This window comes from Ambystoma mexicanum, chromosome 12 (genome assembly GCF_040938575.1).
Source record: "Ambystoma mexicanum isolate Mex_15411 chromosome 12, UKY_AmexF1_1, whole genome shotgun sequence".
Lineage (NCBI taxonomy): Eukaryota > Metazoa > Chordata > Amphibia > Caudata > Ambystomatidae > Ambystoma > Ambystoma mexicanum.
Genome location: NC_090936.1, coordinates 551,343,781 through 551,361,823, shown reverse-complemented (window position 1 = coordinate 551,361,823; position 18,043 = coordinate 551,343,781). Strand labels below are relative to the sequence as shown.

General features: G+C 46.5%; 7 non-coding genes across 7 annotated transcripts; all 7 read left to right on the top strand.

The window, feature by feature from the left end:
• The first annotated feature begins 1,073 nt into the window (after positions 1-1,073).
• TRNAA-CGC (transfer RNA alanine (anticodon CGC)) lies at positions 1,074-1,145 on the top strand. The gene has a single exon. It is a non-coding gene; the product is annotated as a tRNA-Ala (tRNA).
• A 2,390-nt stretch (positions 1,146-3,535) lies between these two features.
• On the top strand, positions 3,536-3,607 carry TRNAA-CGC (transfer RNA alanine (anticodon CGC)). Its single transcript has one exon. It is a non-coding gene; the product is annotated as a tRNA-Ala (tRNA).
• Positions 3,608-5,997: 2,390 nt separating this feature from the next.
• On the top strand, positions 5,998-6,069 carry TRNAA-CGC (transfer RNA alanine (anticodon CGC)). The gene has a single exon. It is a non-coding gene; the product is annotated as a tRNA-Ala (tRNA).
• Positions 6,070-8,471: 2,402 nt separating this feature from the next.
• On the top strand, positions 8,472-8,543 carry TRNAA-CGC (transfer RNA alanine (anticodon CGC)). The gene has a single exon. It is a non-coding gene; the product is annotated as a tRNA-Ala (tRNA).
• A 2,390-nt stretch (positions 8,544-10,933) lies between these two features.
• On the top strand, positions 10,934-11,005 carry TRNAA-CGC (transfer RNA alanine (anticodon CGC)). The gene has a single exon. It is a non-coding gene; the product is annotated as a tRNA-Ala (tRNA).
• Positions 11,006-13,395: 2,390 nt separating this feature from the next.
• TRNAA-CGC (transfer RNA alanine (anticodon CGC)) lies at positions 13,396-13,467 on the top strand. Its single transcript has one exon. It is a non-coding gene; the product is annotated as a tRNA-Ala (tRNA).
• Positions 13,468-15,869: 2,402 nt separating this feature from the next.
• TRNAA-CGC (transfer RNA alanine (anticodon CGC)) lies at positions 15,870-15,941 on the top strand. Its single transcript has one exon. It is a non-coding gene; the product is annotated as a tRNA-Ala (tRNA).
• The last annotated feature ends 2,102 nt before the right edge of the window (positions 15,942-18,043 follow it).

Genomic DNA, 18,043 nt, shown 5'->3' with positions numbered 1-18,043 from the left:
TTGCTTTCCACTAGCCAGCAAATACAGAAGGACATCCGAAAGAGGTGTCAGTCTATCTAGCAACATTTGTGGGCTTTCGGCTGGAGGAATTCCTGCGCGAAATGGTGCTATCTCATTTTTGGTGTTTGAAGACATACATATATATATATATATATATATATTTATTTATTTTTTCTCCATAACTACACTTCTCAAATCTGGGGCATCTATCCGAGATGGCCGTGTCACATTATGTGATGTCTCAGGCACCAACGTGATGAGATCGACCTGGCGCTTTAACTTTGTCATTGTAAGTAGTAAGATGTAATTTGGCAGTTGTCATGTTTTTTCATATGCACTACTGCAAACCCCTTTCCTTACTTAGCCCACTCCCTCCTGAAGCTTTTAGGTGTGATGAGGAAGTGTCCTCTCAGCGGGGATGTAGCTCAGTTGTAGAGCGCATGCTTTGCATGTATGAGGACCCGGGGCATTTCCACTTGTTTCTCTTTTTGACTGTCAAATGATCTCTATCCACTAGATGGCCCTTTGAGCACAGTAATCCTGTGGTGGAAATCTTCCCCTGGAAGTCATCTCTTATGGAGAAGCAAAATGCACACTGCTTCAGTGTGACCATGTGGTTTTCCATTCTTGCTCCAGTTTTCCCTGCTCTTTTGCTACTGCTTCACTCGGCAGAATGTTTTGACCAGAAGAGTTCTCCCTGAAAATTATGTCTGCAGGACAGACACACTGCATACCGAGGGGATGTAGCTCAGTGGTAGAGCACTTGTTTTGCATGTATGAGGCCCCGGGTCCAATCCCTGGCATCTCCAATTGTTTCCCTTTTTTTGACTGTCATATGGTCTCTGTCCACTAGATGGCTCTTTGAGCACGGTAATCCTCTGGTGGAATACTTCCCCTGGAAGTCATCTCTTATGGAGAAGCATAATGCACACTGCTTCAGTGTGACCATGTGCTTTTCCAGTCTTGCTCCCGTTTTCCCTGGTCTTTTGCTAGTGCTTCAGTTGGCAGCATACTTTGACCGGAAGAATTCTCCCAGGAAAAGATGTCTGCAGGACAGACTCACCGCACACCAAGGGGATGTAGCTCAGTGGTAGAGCGCATGCTTCGCATGTATGAGGTCCCGGGTTCAATCCCCGGCATCTCCATTTGCATAAACTTCAGTGTGATTTTGTCCCGGTTATTTTGTATTTCACACTGCAACTCGGGCCATGATTATAGGATCATCGACATTCATATCTATTTGTCTGAGAAAACGCTGGTGCCCGTATCGCAAACCTGCCTGTAATATATCAGTGAGGTTTGCGTCCCTGCCAGTGTCAACATCCTGTATGCCTTCACAATCACTACAAATAGAAATGCACAGAGAGTACCATCACACCACAGTTTTAACTGTGCAGAATCGTGAAAGGATTGGCATTGCCTTGCGTTTAATTTCAGTCGATTGTTTTGGTTCCGAATGTATAGCTCCACCATTGTACCTTTGTAGCATATGATGGCTAGCTTTAAAAATAATTTGTTTTCACTGGATGTGGCCACAGATGTACCTCTGTTGTCAACCTAAGTTGATCAGGTTCTGTAACTTGTTCGTTTTGAGCTGGAATATCCTACCAGCTCTGCTACTGGGGCCTATCTCCGGCTTCTAAAAGCAAAAGCCTTGAACATATTGATATTTTTCATTAGTTGATCAGGGGGATTTCAGGGGGGGGCAGCTTTTCTGCATGTTTCTATGGACAACCAGAAACAGGTGGCTCTAAAATGAAGTCCGCCATTTGGAAACTCCAATTCGACAGTTACCATCAGTTCTGGGCGCTGTTAGTCCCAAGCAGCCAGCCAGCATCTGGTAGATTTCATAGGTCCTTGCTGGCAGCGGGGATGTAACTCAGTGGTAGAGCACCTGCTTTGGAAGTATGAGGCCACAGGTTCGATCCCCGGCATCTCCATATGATATGTTTCTTCAAGTGTGGGCTTTTTCCTGTACATGGGAATTAGGATGATGTGGTCTTTTGCCATACTAAATCCTGTTGCTGAACGTCTTCTCTTTGGAGCCGATGATTGTGGACATGCACGGTGCACCATGCTTCAGTGTGATGTCTGCTTTTTTCATTGGAAGCCTGTTAGCCTGATCTCTTACCGGGATGACACAAAGCAGACTCGTTCAGACAGAGGGGCATTGGCTGAGAATAGTGTCTCCACCGGTCCCCCTGCTAGGCAGTGGTATCATTCTGAGGTGCTGTGCACGCTCACCAACTATCACCCCCTCTGACCTTTCCCACCGCAGAACACCCTGAATGCATTCAGCGGGTTATGCTTCATTCTAGGGCTGCAATGGATCGCCTAGTGGCAAAACCAATGGAAGCACCATTGACCTTCCGCAGAATTCCACTGCTTGTCTGCCTAGAGAAGCGACATCTGCCGAGTGTGCTAGGGACACTCATGACGGCAGAGCTATAGAGTGGTGGGTCCACGTTGCTTTCCACTAGCCAGCAAATACAGAAGGACATCCGAAAGAGGTGTCAGTCTATCTAGCAACATTTGTGGGCTTTCGGCTGGAGGAATTCCTGCGCGAAATGGTGCTATCTCATTTTTGGTGTTTGAAGACATACATATATATATATATATATATTTATTTATTTTTTCTCCATAACTACACTTCTCAAATCTGGGGCATCTATCCGAGATGGCCGTGTCACATTATGTGATGTCTCAGGCACCAACGTGATGAGATCGACCTGGCGCTTTAACTTTGTCATTGTAAGTAGTAAGATGTAATTTGGCAGTTGTCATGTTTTTTCATATGCACTACTGCAAACCCCTTTCCTTACTTAGCCCACTCCCTCCTGAAGCTTTTAGGTGTGATGAGGAAGTGTCCTCTCAGCGGGGATGTAGCTCAGTTGTAGAGCGCATGCTTTGCATGTATGAGGACCCGGGGCATTTCCACTTGTTTCTCTTTTTGACTGTCAAATGATCTCTATCCACTAGATGGCCCTTTGAGCACAGTAATCCTCTGGTGGAAATCTTCCCCTGGAAGTCATCTCTTATGGAGAAGCAAAATGCACACTGCTTCAGTGTGACCATGTGGTTTTCCATTCTTGCTCCAGTTTTCCCTGCTCTTTTGCTAGTGCTTCACTCGGCAGAATGTTTTGACCAGAAGAGTTCTCCCTGAAAATTATGTCTGCAGGACAGACACACTGCATACCGAGGGGATGTAGCTCAGTGGTAGAGCACTTGTTTTGCATGTATGAGGCCCCGGGTCCAATCCCTGGCATCTCCAATTGTTTCCCTTTTTTTGACTGTCATATGGTCTCTGTCCACTAGATGGCTCTTTGAGCACGGTAATCCTCTGGTGGAATACTTCCCCTGGAAGTCATCTCTTATGGAGAAGCATAATGCACACTGCTTCAGTGTGACCATGTGCTTTTCCAGTCTTGCTCCCGTTTTCCCTGGTCTTTTGCTAGTGCTTCAGTTGGCAGCATACTTTGACCGGAAGAATTCTCCCAGGAAAAGATGTCTGCAGGACAGACTCACCGCACACCAAGGGGATGTAGCTCAGTGGTAGAGCGCATGCTTCGCATGTATGAGGTCCCGGGTTCAATCCCCGGCATCTCCATTTGCATAAACTTCAGTGTGATTTTGTCCCGGTTATTTTGTATTTCACACTGCAACTCGGGCCATGATTATAGGATCATCGACATTCATATCTATTTGTCTGAGAAAACGCTGGTGCCCGTATCGCAAACCTGCCTGTAATATATCAGTGAGGTTTGCGTCCCTGCCAGTGTCAACATCCTGTATGCCTTCACAATCACTACAAATAGAAATGAACAGAGAGTACCATCACACCACAGTTTTAACTGTGCAGAATCGTGAAAGGATTGGCATTGCCTTGCGTTTCTTTTCAGTCGATTGTTTTGGTTCCGAATGTATAGCTCCACCATTGTACCTTTGTAGCATATGATGGCTAGCTTTAAAAATAATTTGTTTTCACTGGATGTGGCCACAGATGTACCTCTGTTGTCAACCTAAGTTGATCAGGTTCTGTAACTTGTTAGTTTTGAGCTGGAATATCCTACCAGCTCTGCTGCTGGGGCCTATCTCCGGCTTCTAAAAGCAAAAGCCTTGAACATATTGATATTTTTCATTAGTTGATCAGGGGGATTGCAGGGGGGGGCAGCTTTTCTGCATGTTTCTATGGACAACCAGAAACAGGTGGCTCTAAAATGAAGTCCGCCATTTGGAAACTCCAATTCGACAGTTACCATCAGTTCTGGGCGCTGTTAGTCCCAAGCAGCCAGCCAGCATCTGGTAGATTTCATAGGTCCTTGCGGGCAGCGGGGATGTAACTCAGTGGTAGAGCACCTGCTTTGGAAGTATGAGGCCACAGGTTCGATCCCCGGCATCTCCATATGATATGTTTCTTCAAGTGTGGGCTTTTTCCTGTACATGGGAATTAGGATGATGTGGTCTTTTGCCATACTAAATCCTGTTGCTGAACGTCTTCTCTTTGGAGCCGATGATTGTGGACATGCACGGTGCACCATGCTTCAGTGTGATGTCTGCTTTTTTCATTGGAAGCCTGTTAGCCTGATCTCTTACCGGGATGACACAAAGCAGACTCGTTCAGACAGAGGGGCATTGGCTGAGAATAGTGTCTCCACCGGTCCCCCTGCTAGGCAGTGGTATCATTCTGAGGTGCTGTGCACGCTCACCAACTATCACCCCCTCTGACCTTTCCCACCGCAGAACACCCTGAATGCATTCAGCGGGTTATGCTTCATTCTAGGGCTGCAATGGATCGCCTAGTTGCAAAACCAATGGAAGCACCATTGACCTTCCGCAGAATTCCACTGCTTGTCTGCCTAGAGAAGCGACATCTGCCGAGTGTGCTAGGGACACTCATGACGGCAGAGCTATAGAGTGGTGGGTCCACTTTGCTTTCCACTAGCCAGCAAATACAGAAGGACATCCGAAAGAGGTGTCAGTCTATCTAGCAACATTTGTGGGCTTTCGGCTGGAGGAATTCCTGCGCGAAATGGTGCTATCTCATTTTTGGTGTTTGAAGACATACATATATATATATATATATATTTATTTATTTTTTCTCCATAACTACACTTCTCAAATCTGGGGCATCTATCCGAGATGGCCGTGTCACATTATGTGATGTCTCAGGCACCAACGTGATGAGATCGACCTGGCGCTTTAACTTTGTCATTGTAAGTAGTAAGATGTAATTTGGCAGTTGTCATGTTTTTTCATATGCACTACTGCAAACCCCTTTCCTTACTTAGCCCACTCCCTCCTGAAGCTTTTAGGTGTGATGAGGAAGTGTCCTCTCAGCGGGGATGTAGCTCAGTTGTAGAGCGCATGCTTTGCATGTATGAGGACCCGGGGCATTTCCACTTGTTTCTCTTTTTGACTGTCAAATGATCTCTATCCACTAGATGGCCCTTTGAGCACAGTAATCCTGTGGTGGAAATCTTCCCCTGGAAGTCATCTCTTCTGGAGAAGCAAAATGCACACTGCTTCAGTGTGACCATGTGGTTTTCCATTCTTGCTCTAGTTTTCCCTGCTCTTTTGCTAGTGCTTCACTCGGCAGAATGTTTTGACCAGAAGAGTTCTCCCTGAAAATTATGTCTGCAGGACAGACACACTGCATACCGAGGGGATGTAGCTCAGTGGTAGAGCACTTGTTTTGCATGTATGAGGCCCCGGGTCCAATCCCTGGCATCTCCAATTGTTTCCCTTTTTTTGACTGTCATATGGTCTCTGTCCACTAGATGGCTCTTTGAGCACGGTAATCCTCTGGTGGAATACTTCCCCTGGAAGTCATCTCTTATGGAGAAGCATAATGCACACTGCTTCAGTGTGACCATGTGCTTTTCCAGTCTTGCTCCCGTTTTCCCTGGTCTTTTGCTAGTGCTTCAGTTGGCAGCATACTTTGACCGGAAGAATTCTCCCAGGAAAAGATGTCTGCAGGACAGACTCACGGCACACCAAGGGGATGTAGCTCAGTGGTAGAGCGCATGCTTCGCATGTATGAGGTCCCGGGTTCAATCCCCGGCACCTCCATTTGCATAAACTTCAGTGTGATTTTGTCCCGGTTATTTTGTATTTCACACTGCAACTCGGGCCATGATTATAGGATCATCGACATTCATATCTATTTGTCTGAGAAAACGCTGGTGCCCGTATCGCAAACCTGCCTGTAATATATCAGTGAGGTTTGCGTCCCTGCCAGTGTCAACATCCTGTATGCCTTCACAATCACTACAAATAGAAATCCACAGAGAGTACCATCACACCACAGTTTTAACTGTGCAGAATCGTGAAAGGATTGGCATTGCCTTGCGTTTCTTTTCAGTCGATTGTTTTGGTTCCGAATGTATAGCTCCACCATTGTACCTTTGTGGCATATGATGGCTAGCTTTAAAAATAATTTGTTTTCACTGGATGTGGCCACAGATGTACCTCTGTTCTCAACCTAAGTTGATCAGGTTCTGTAACTTGTTAGTTTTGAGCTGGAATATCCTACCAGCTCTGCTGCTGGGGCCTATCTCCGGCTTCTAAAAGCAAAAGCCTTGAACATATTGATATTTTTCATTAGTTGATCAGGGGGATTGCAGGGGGGGGCAGCTTTTCTGCATGTTTCTATGGACAACCAGAAACAGGTGGCTCTAAAATGAAGTCCGCCATTTGGAAACTCCAATTCGACAGTAACCATCAGTTCTGGGCGCTGTTAGTCCCAAGCAGCCAGCCAGCATCTGGTAGATTTCATAGGTCCTTGCTGGCAGCGGGGATGTAACTCAGTGGTAGAGCACCTGCTTTGGAAGTATGAGGCCACAGGTTCGATCCCCGGCATCTCCATATGATATGTTTCTTCAAGGGTGGGCTTTTTCCTGTACATGGGAATTAGGATGATGTGGTCTTTTGCCATACTAAATCCTGTTGCTGAACGTCTTCTCTTTGGAGCCGATGATTGTGGACATGCACGGTGCACCATCCTTCAGTGTGGTGTCTGCTTTTTTCATTGGAAGCCTGTTAGCCTGATCTCTTACCGGGATGACACAAAGCAGACTCGTTCAGACAGAGGGGCATTGGCTGAGAATAGTGTCTCCACCGGTCCCCCTGCTAGGCAGTGGTATCATTCTGAGGTGCTGTGCACGCTCACCAACTATCACCCCCTCTGACCTTTCCCACCGCAGAACACCCTGAATGCATTCAGCGGGTTATGCTTCATTCTAGGGCTGCAATGGATCGCCTAGTGGCAAAACCAATGGAAGCACCATTGACCTTCCGCAGAATTCCACTGCTTGTCTGCCTAGAGAAGCGACATCTGCCGAGTGTGCTAGGGACACTCATGACGGCAGAGCTATAGAGTGGTGGGTCCACGTTGCTTTCCACTAGCCAGCAAATACAGAAGGACATCCGAAAGAGGTGTCAGTCTATCTAGCAACATTTGTGGGCTTTCGGCTGGAGGAATTCCTGCGCGAAATGGTGCTATCTCATTTTTGGTGTTTGAAGACATACATATATATATATATATATATATATATATATATTTATTTATTTTTTCTCCATAACTACACTTCTCAAATCTGGGGCATCTATCCGAGATGGCCGTGTCACATTATGTGATGTCTCAGGCACCAACGTGATGAGATCGACCTGGCGCTTTAACTTTGTCATTGTAAGTAGTAAGATGTAATTTGGCAGTTGTCATGTTTTTTCATATGCACTACTGCAAACCCCTTTCCTTACTTAGCCCACTCCCTCCTGAAGCTTTTAGGTGTGATGAGGAAGTGTCCTCTCAGCGGGGATGTAGCTCAGTTGTAGAGCGCATGCTTTGCATGTATGAGGACCCGGGGCATTTCCACTTGTTTCTCTTTTTGACTGTCAAATGATCTCTATCCACTAGATGGCCCTTTGAGCACAGTAATCCTGTGGTGGAAATCTTCCCCTGGAAGTCATCTCTTATGGAGAAGCAAAATGCACACTGCTTCAGTGTGACCATGTGGTTTTCCATTCTTGCTCCAGTTTTCCCTGCTCTTTTGCTACTGCTTCACTCGGCAGAATGTTTTGACCAGAAGAGTTCTCCCTGAAAATTATGTCTGCAGGACAGACACACTGCATACCGAGGGGATGTAGCTCAGTGGTAGAGCACTTGTTTTGCATGTATGAGGCCCCGGGTCCAATCCCTGGCATCTCCAATTGTTTCCCTTTTTTTGACTGTCATATGGTCTCTGTCCACTAGATGGCTCTTTGAGCACGGTAATCCTCTGGTGGAATACTTCCCCTGGAAGTCATCTCTTATGGAGAAGCATAATGCACACTGCTTCAGTGTGACCATGTGCTTTTCCAGTCTTGCTCCCGTTTTCCCTGGTCTTTTGCTAGTGCTTCAGTTGGCAGCATACTTTGACCGGAAGAATTCTCCCAGGAAAAGATGTCTGCAGGACAGACTCACCGCACACCAAGGGGATGTAGCTCAGTGGTAGAGCGCATGCTTCGCATGTATGAGGTCCCGGGTTCAATCCCCGGCATCTCCATTTGCATAAACTTCAGTGTGATTTTGTCCCGGTTATTTTGTATTTCACACTGCAACTCGGGCCATGATTATAGGATCATCGACATTCATATCTATTTGTCTGAGAAAACGCTGGTGCCCGTATCGCAAACCTGCCTGTAATATATCAGTGAGGTTTGCGTCCCTGCCAGTGTCAACATCCTGTATGCCTTCACAATCACTACAAATAGAAATGCACAGAGAGTACCATCACACCACAGTTTTAACTGTGCAGAATCGTGAAAGGATTGGCATTGCCTTGCGTTTAATTTCAGTCGATTGTTTTGGTTCCGAATGTATAGCTCCACCATTGTACCTTTGTAGCATATGATGGCTAGCTTTAAAAATAATTTGTTTTCACTGGATGTGGCCACAGATGTACCTCTGTTGTCAACCTAAGTTGATCAGGTTCTGTAACTTGTTCGTTTTGAGCTGGAATATCCTACCAGCTCTGCTACTGGGGCCTATCTCCGGCTTCTAAAAGCAAAAGCCTTGAACATATTGATATTTTTCATTAGTTGATCAGGGGGATTTCAGGGGGGGGCAGCTTTTCTGCATGTTTCTATGGACAACCAGAAACAGGTGGCTCTAAAATGAAGTCCGCCATTTGGAAACTCCAATTCGACAGTTACCATCAGTTCTGGGCGCTGTTAGTCCCAAGCAGCCAGCCAGCATCTGGTAGATTTCATAGGTCCTTGCTGGCAGCGGGGATGTAACTCAGTGGTAGAGCACCTGCTTTGGAAGTATGAGGCCACAGGTTCGATCCCCGGCATCTCCATATGATATGTTTCTTCAAGTGTGGGCTTTTTCCTGTACATGGGAATTAGGATGATGTGGTCTTTTGCCATACTAAATCCTGTTGCTGAACGTCTTCTCTTTGGAGCCGATGATTGTGGACATGCACGGTGCACCATGCTTCAGTGTGATGTCTGCTTTTTTCATTGGAAGCCTGTTAGCCTGATCTCTTACCGGGATGACACAAAGCAGACTCGTTCAGACAGAGGGGCATTGGCTGAGAATAGTGTCTCCACCGGTCCCCCTGCTAGGCAGTGGTATCATTCTGAGGTGCTGTGCACGCTCACCAACTATCACCCCCTCTGACCTTTCCCACCGCAGAACACCCTGAATGCATTCAGCGGGTTATGCTTCATTCTAGGGCTGCAATGGATCGCCTAGTGGCAAAACCAATGGAAGCACCATTGACCTTCCGCAGAATTCCACTGCTTGTCTGCCTAGAGAAGCGACATCTGCCGAGTGTGCTAGGGACACTCATGACGGCAGAGCTATAGAGTGGTGGGTCCACGTTGCTTTCCACTAGCCAGCAAATACAGAAGGACATCCGAAAGAGGTGTCAGTCTATCTAGCAACATTTGTGGGCTTTCGGCTGGAGGAATTCCTGCGCGAAATGGTGCTATCTCATTTTTGGTGTTTGAAGACATACATATATATATATATATATATTTATTTATTTTTTCTCCATAACTACACTTCTCAAATCTGGGGCATCTATCCGAGATGGCCGTGTCACATTATGTGATGTCTCAGGCACCAACGTGATGAGATCGACCTGGCGCTTTAACTTTGTCATTGTAAGTAGTAAGATGTAATTTGGCAGTTGTCATGTTTTTTCATATGCACTACTGCAAACCCCTTTCCTTACTTAGCCCACTCCCTCCTGAAGCTTTTAGGTGTGATGAGGAAGTGTCCTCTCAGCGGGGATGTAGCTCAGTTGTAGAGCGCATGCTTTGCATGTATGAGGACCCGGGGCATTTCCACTTGTTTCTCTTTTTGACTGTCAAATGATCTCTATCCACTAGATGGCCCTTTGAGCACAGTAATCCTCTGGTGGAAATCTTCCCCTGGAAGTCATCTCTTATGGAGAAGCAAAATGCACACTGCTTCAGTGTGACCATGTGGTTTTCCATTCTTGCTCCAGTTTTCCCTGCTCTTTTGCTAGTGCTTCACTCGGCAGAATGTTTTGACCAGAAGAGTTCTCCCTGAAAATTATGTCTGCAGGACAGACACACTGCATACCGAGGGGATGTAGCTCAGTGGTAGAGCACTTGTTTTGCATGTATGAGGCCCCGGGTCCAATCCCTGGCATCTCCAATTGTTTCCCTTTTTTTGACTGTCATATGGTCTCTGTCCACTAGATGGCTCTTTGAGCACGGTAATCCTCTGGTGGAATACTTCCCCTGGAAGTCATCTCTTATGGAGAAGCATAATGCACACTGCTTCAGTGTGACCATGTGCTTTTCCAGTCTTGCTCCCGTTTTCCCTGGTCTTTTGCTAGTGCTTCAGTTGGCAGCATACTTTGACCGGAAGAATTCTCCCAGGAAAAGATGTCTGCAGGACAGACTCACCGCACACCAAGGGGATGTAGCTCAGTGGTAGAGCGCATGCTTCGCATGTATGAGGTCCCGGGTTCAATCCCCGGCATCTCCATTTGCATAAACTTCAGTGTGATTTTGTCCCGGTTATTTTGTATTTCACACTGCAACTCGGGCCATGATTATAGGATCATCGACATTCATATCTATTTGTCTGAGAAAACGCTGGTGCCCGTATCGCAAACCTGCCTGTAATATATCAGTGAGGTTTGCGTCCCTGCCAGTGTCAACATCCTGTATGCCTTCACAATCACTACAAATAGAAATGAACAGAGAGTACCATCACACCACAGTTTTAACTGTGCAGAATCGTGAAAGGATTGGCATTGCCTTGCGTTTCTTTTCAGTCGATTGTTTTGGTTCCGAATGTATAGCTCCACCATTGTACCTTTGTAGCATATGATGGCTAGCTTTAAAAATAATTTGTTTTCACTGGATGTGGCCACAGATGTACCTCTGTTGTCAACCTAAGTTGATCAGGTTCTGTAACTTGTTAGTTTTGAGCTGGAATATCCTACCAGCTCTGCTGCTGGGGCCTATCTCCGGCTTCTAAAAGCAAAAGCCTTGAACATATTGATATTTTTCATTAGTTGATCAGGGGGATTGCAGGGGGGGGCAGCTTTTCTGCATGTTTCTATGGACAACCAGAAACAGGTGGCTCTAAAATGAAGTCCGCCATTTGGAAACTCCAATTCGACAGTTACCATCAGTTCTGGGCGCTGTTAGTCCCAAGCAGCCAGCCAGCATCTGGTAGATTTCATAGGTCCTTGCGGGCAGCGGGGATGTAACTCAGTGGTAGAGCACCTGCTTTGGAAGTATGAGGCCACAGGTTCGATCCCCGGCATCTCCATATGATATGTTTCTTCAAGTGTGGGCTTTTTCCTGTACATGGGAATTAGGATGATGTGGTCTTTTGCCATACTAAATCCTGTTGCTGAACGTCTTCTCTTTGGAGCCGATGATTGTGGACATGCACGGTGCACCATGCTTCAGTGTGATGTCTGCTTTTTTCATTGGAAGCCTGTTAGCCTGATCTCTTACCGGGATGACACAAAGCAGACTCGTTCAGACAGAGGGGCATTGGCTGAGAATAGTGTCTCCACCGGTCCCCCTGCTAGGCAGTGGTATCATTCTGAGGTGCTGTGCACGCTCACCAACTATCACCCCCTCTGACCTTTCCCACCGCAGAACACCCTGAATGCATTCAGCGGGTTATGCTTCATTCTAGGGCTGCAATGGATCGCCTAGTTGCAAAACCAATGGAAGCACCATTGACCTTCCGCAGAATTCCACTGCTTGTCTGCCTAGAGAAGCGACATCTGCCGAGTGTGCTAGGGACACTCATGACGGCAGAGCTATAGAGTGGTGGGTCCACTTTGCTTTCCACTAGCCAGCAAATACAGAAGGACATCCGAAAGAGGTGTCAGTCTATCTAGCAACATTTGTGGGCTTTCGGCTGGAGGAATTCCTGCGCGAAATGGTGCTATCTCATTTTTGGTGTTTGAAGACATACATATATATATATATATATATTTATTTATTTTTTCTCCATAACTACACTTCTCAAATCTGGGGCATCTATCCGAGATGGCCGTGTCACATTATGTGATGTCTCAGGCACCAACGTGATGAGATCGACCTGGCGCTTTAACTTTGTCATTGTAAGTAGTAAGATGTAATTTGGCAGTTGTCATGTTTTTTCATATGCACTACTGCAAACCCCTTTCCTTACTTAGCCCACTCCCTCCTGAAGCTTTTAGGTGTGATGAGGAAGTGTCCTCTCAGCGGGGATGTAGCTCAGTTGTAGAGCGCATGCTTTGCATGTATGAGGACCCGGGGCATTTCCACTTGTTTCTCTTTTTGACTGTCAAATGATCTCTATCCACTAGATGGCCCTTTGAGCACAGTAATCCTGTGGTGGAAATCTTCCCCTGGAAGTCATCTCTTCTGGAGAAGCAAAATGCACACTGCTTCAGTGTGACCATGTGGTTTTCCATTCTTGCTCTAGTTTTCCCTGCTCTTTTGCTAGTGCTTCACTCGGCAGAATGTTTTGACCAGAAGAGTTCTCCCTGAAAATTATGTCTGCAGGACAGACACACTGCATACCGAGGGGATGTAGCTCAGTGGTAGAGCACTTGTTTTGCATGTATGAGGCCCCGGGTCCAATCCCTGGCATCTCCAATTGTTTCCCTTTTTTTGACTGTCATATGGTCTCTGTCCACTAGATGGCTCTTTGAGCACGGTAATCCTCTGGTGGAATACTTCCCCTGGAAGTCATCTCTTATGGAGAAGCATAATGCACACTGCTTCAGTGTGACCATGTGCTTTTCCAGTCTTGCTCCCGTTTTCCCTGGTCTTTTGCTAGTGCTTCAGTTGGCAGCATACTTTGACCGGAAGAATTCTCCCAGGAAAAGATGTCTGCAGGACAGACTCACGGCACACCAAGGGGATGTAGCTCAGTGGTAGAGCGCATGCTTCGCATGTATGAGGTCCCGGGTTCAATCCCCGGCACCTCCATTTGCATAAACTTCAGTGTGATTTTGTCCCGGTTATTTTGTATTTCACACTGCAACTCGGGCCATGATTATAGGATCATCGACATTCATATCTATTTGTCTGAGAAAACGCTGGTGCCCGTATCGCAAACCTGCCTGTAATATATCAGTGAGGTTTGCGTCCCTGCCAGTGTCAACATCCTGTATGCCTTCACAATCACTACAAATAGAAATCCACAGAGAGTACCATCACACCACAGTTTTAACTGTGCAGAATCGTGAAAGGATTGGCATTGCCTTGCGTTTCTTTTCAGTCGATTGTTTTGGTTCCGAATGTATAGCTCCACCATTGTACCTTTGTGGCATATGATGGCTAGCTTTAAAAATAATTTGTTTTCACTGGATGTGGCCACAGATGTACCTCTGTTCTCAACCTAAGTTGATCAGGTTCTGTAACTTGTTAGTTTTGAGCTGGAATATCCTACCAGCTCTGCTGCTGGGGCCTATCTCCGGCTTCTAAAAGCAAAAGCCTTGAACATATTGATATTTTTCATTAGTTGATCAGGGGGATTGCAGGGGGGGGCAGCTTTTCTGCATGTTTCTATGGACAACCAGAAACAGGTGGCTCTAAAATGAAGTCCGCCATTTGGAAACTCCAATTCGACAGTAACCATCAGTTCTGGGCGCTGTTAGTCCCAAGCAGCCAGCCAGCATCTGGTAGATTTCATAGGTCCTTGCTGGCAGCGGGGATGTAACTCAGTGGTAGAGCACCTGCTTTGGAAGTATGAGGCCACAGGTTCGATCCCCGGCATCTCCATATGATATGTTTCTTCAAGGGTGGGCTTTTTCCTGTACATGGGAATTAGGATGATGTGGTCTTTTGCCATACTAAATCCTGTTGCTGAACGTCTTCTCTTTGGAGCCGATGATTGTGGACATGCACGGTGCACCATCCTTCAGTGTGGTGTCTGCTTTTTTCATTGGAAGCCTGTTAGCCTGATCTCTTACCGGGATGACACAAAGCAGACTCGTTCAGACAGAGGGGCATTGGCTGAGAATAGTGTCTCCACCGGTCCCCCTGCTAGGCAGTGGTATCATTCTGAGGTGCTGTGCACGCTCACCAACTATCACCCCCTCTGACCTTTCCCACCGCAGAACACCCTGAATGCATTCAGCGGGTTATGCTTCATTCTAGGGCTGCAATGGATCGCCTAGTGGCAAAACCAATGGAAGCACCATTGACCTTCCGCAGAATTCCACTGCTTGTCTGCCTAGAGAAGCGACATCTGCCGAGTGTGCTAGGGACACTCATGACGGCAGAGCTATAGAGTGGTGGGTCCACGTTGCTTTCCACTAGCCAGCAAATACAGAAGGACATCCGAAAGAGGTGTCAGTCTATCTAGCAACATTTGTGGGCTTTCGGCTGGAGGAATTCCTGCGCGAAATGGTGCTATCTCATTTTTGGTGTTTGAAGACATACATATATATATATATATATATATATATATATATTTATTTATTTTTTCTCCATAACTACACTTCTCAAATCTGGGGCATCTATCCGAGATGGCCGTGTCACATTATGTGATGTCTCAGGCACCAACGTGATGAGATCGACCTGGCGCTTTAACTTTGTCATTGTAAGTAGTAAGATGTAATTTGGCAGTTGTCATGTTTTTTCATATGCACTACTGCAAACCCCTTTCCTTACTTAGCCCACTCCCTCCTGAAGCTTTTAGGTGTGATGAGGAAGTGTCCTCTCAGCGGGGATGTAGCTCAGTTGTAGAGCGCATGCTTTGCATGTATGAGGACCCGGGGCATTTCCACTTGTTTCTCTTTTTGACTGTCAAATGATCTCTATCCACTAGATGGCCCTTTGAGCACAGTAATCCTGTGGTGGAAATCTTCCCCTGGAAGTCATCTCTTATGGAGAAGCAAAATGCACACTGCTTCAGTGTGACCATGTGGTTTTCCATTCTTGCTCCAGTTTTCCCTGCTCTTTTGCTACTGCTTCACTCGGCAGAATGTTTTGACCAGAAGAGTTCTCCCTGAAAATTATGTCTGCAGGACAGACACACTGCATACCGAGGGGATGTAGCTCAGTGGTAGAGCACTTGTTTTGCATGTATGAGGCCCCGGGTCCAATCCCTGGCATCTCCAATTGTTTCCCTTTTTTTGACTGTCATATGGTCTCTGTCCACTAGATGGCTCTTTGAGCACGGTAATCCTCTGGTGGAATACTTCCCCTGGAAGTCATCTCTTATGGAGAAGCATAATGCACACTGCTTCAGTGTGACCATGTGCTTTTCCAGTCTTGCTCCCGTTTTCCCTGGTCTTTTGCTAGTGCTTCAGTTGGCAGCATACTTTGACCGGAAGAATTCTCCCAGGAAAAGATGTCTGCAGGACAGACTCACCGCACACCAAGGGGATGTAGCTCAGTGGTAGAGCGCATGCTTCGCATGTATGAGGTCCCGGGTTCAATCCCCGGCATCTCCATTTGCATAAACTTCAGTGTGATTTTGTCCCGGTTATTTTGTATTTCACACTGCAACTCGGGCCATGATTATAGGATCATCGACATTCATATCTATTTGTCTGAGAAAACGCTGGTGCCCGTATCGCAAACCTGCCTGTAATATATCAGTGAGGTTTGCGTCCCTGCCAGTGTCAACATCCTGTATGCCTTCACAATCACTACAAATAGAAATGCACAGAGAGTACCATCACACCACAGTTTTAACTGTGCAGAATCGTGAAAGGATTGGCATTGCCTTGCGTTTAATTTCAGTCGATTGTTTTGGTTCCGAATGTATAGCTCCACCATTGTACCTTTGTAGCATATGATGGCTAGCTTTAAAAATAATTTGTTTTCACTGGATGTGGCCACAGATGTACCTCTGTTGTCAACCTAAGTTGATCAGGTTCTGTAACTTGTTCGTTTTGAGCTGGAATATCCTACCAGCTCTGCTACTGGGGCCTATCTCCGGCTTCTAAAAGCAAAAGCCTTGAACATATTGATATTTTTCATTAGTTGATCAGGGGGATTTCAGGGGGGGGCAGCTTTTCTGCATGTTTCTATGGACAACCAGAAACAGGTGGCTCTAAAATGAAGTCCGCCATTTGGAAACTCCAATTCGACAGTTACCATCAGTTCTGGGCGCTGTTAGTCCCAAGCAGCCAGCCAGCATCTGGTAGATTTCATAGGTCCTTGCTGGCAGCGGGGATGTAACTCAGTGGTAGAGCACCTGCTTTGGAAGTATGAGGCCACAGGTTCGATCCCCGGCATCTCCATATGATATGTTTCTTCAAGTGTGGGCTTTTTCCTGTACATGGGAATTAGGATGATGTGGTCTTTTGCCATACTAAATCCTGTTGCTGAACGTCTTCTCTTTGGAGCCGATGATTGTGGACATGCACGGTGCACCATGCTTCAGTGTGATGTCTGCTTTTTTCATTGGAAGCCTGTTAGCCTGATCTCTTACCGGGATGACACAAAGCAGACTCGTTCAGACAGAGGGGCATTGGCTGAGAATAGTGTCTCCACCGGTCCCCCTGCTAGGCAGTGGTATCATTCTGAGGTGCTGTGCACGCTCACCAACTATCACCCCCTCTGACCTTTCCCACCGCAGAACACCCTGAATGCATTCAGCGGGTTATGCTTCATTCTAGGGCTGCAATGGATCGCCTAGTGGCAAAACCAATGGAAGCACCATTGACCTTCCGCAGAATTCCACTGCTTGTCTGCCTAGAGAAGCGACATCTGCCGAGTGTGCTAGGGACACTCATGACGGCAGAGCTATAGAGTGGTGGGTCCACGTTGCTTTCCACTAGCCAGCAAATACAGAAGGACATCCGAAAGAGGTGTCAGTCTATCTAGCAACATTTGTGGGCTTTCGGCTGGAGGAATTCCTGCGCGAAATGGTGCTATCTCATTTTTGGTGTTTGAAGACATACATATATATATATATATATATTTATTTATTTTTTCTCCATAACTACACTTCTCAAATCTGGGGCATCTATCCGAGATGGCCGTGTCACATTATGTGATGTCTCAGGCACCAACGTGATGAGATCGACCTGGCGCTTTAACTTTGTCATTGTAAGTAGTAAGATGTAATTTGGCAGTTGTCATGTTTTTTCATATGCACTACTGCAAACCCCTTTCCTTACTTAGCCCACTCCCTCCTGAAGCTTTTAGGTGTGATGAGGAAGTGTCCTCTCAGCGGGGATGTAGCTCAGTTGTAGAGCGCATGCTTTGCATGTATGAGGACCCGGGGCATTTCCACTTGTTTCTCTTTTTGACTGTCAAATGATCTCTATCCACTAGATGGCCCTTTGAGCACAGTAATCCTCTGGTGGAAATCTTCCCCTGGAAGTCATCTCTTATGGAGAAGCAAAATGCACACTGCTTCAGTGTGACCATGTGGTTTTCCATTCTTGCTCCAGTTTTCCCTGCTCTTTTGCTAGTGCTTCACTCGGCAGAATGTTTTGACCAGAAGAGTTCTCCCTGAAAATTATGTCTGCAGGACAGACACACTGCATACCGAGGGGATGTAGCTCAGTGGTAGAGCACTTGTTTTGCATGTATGAGGCCC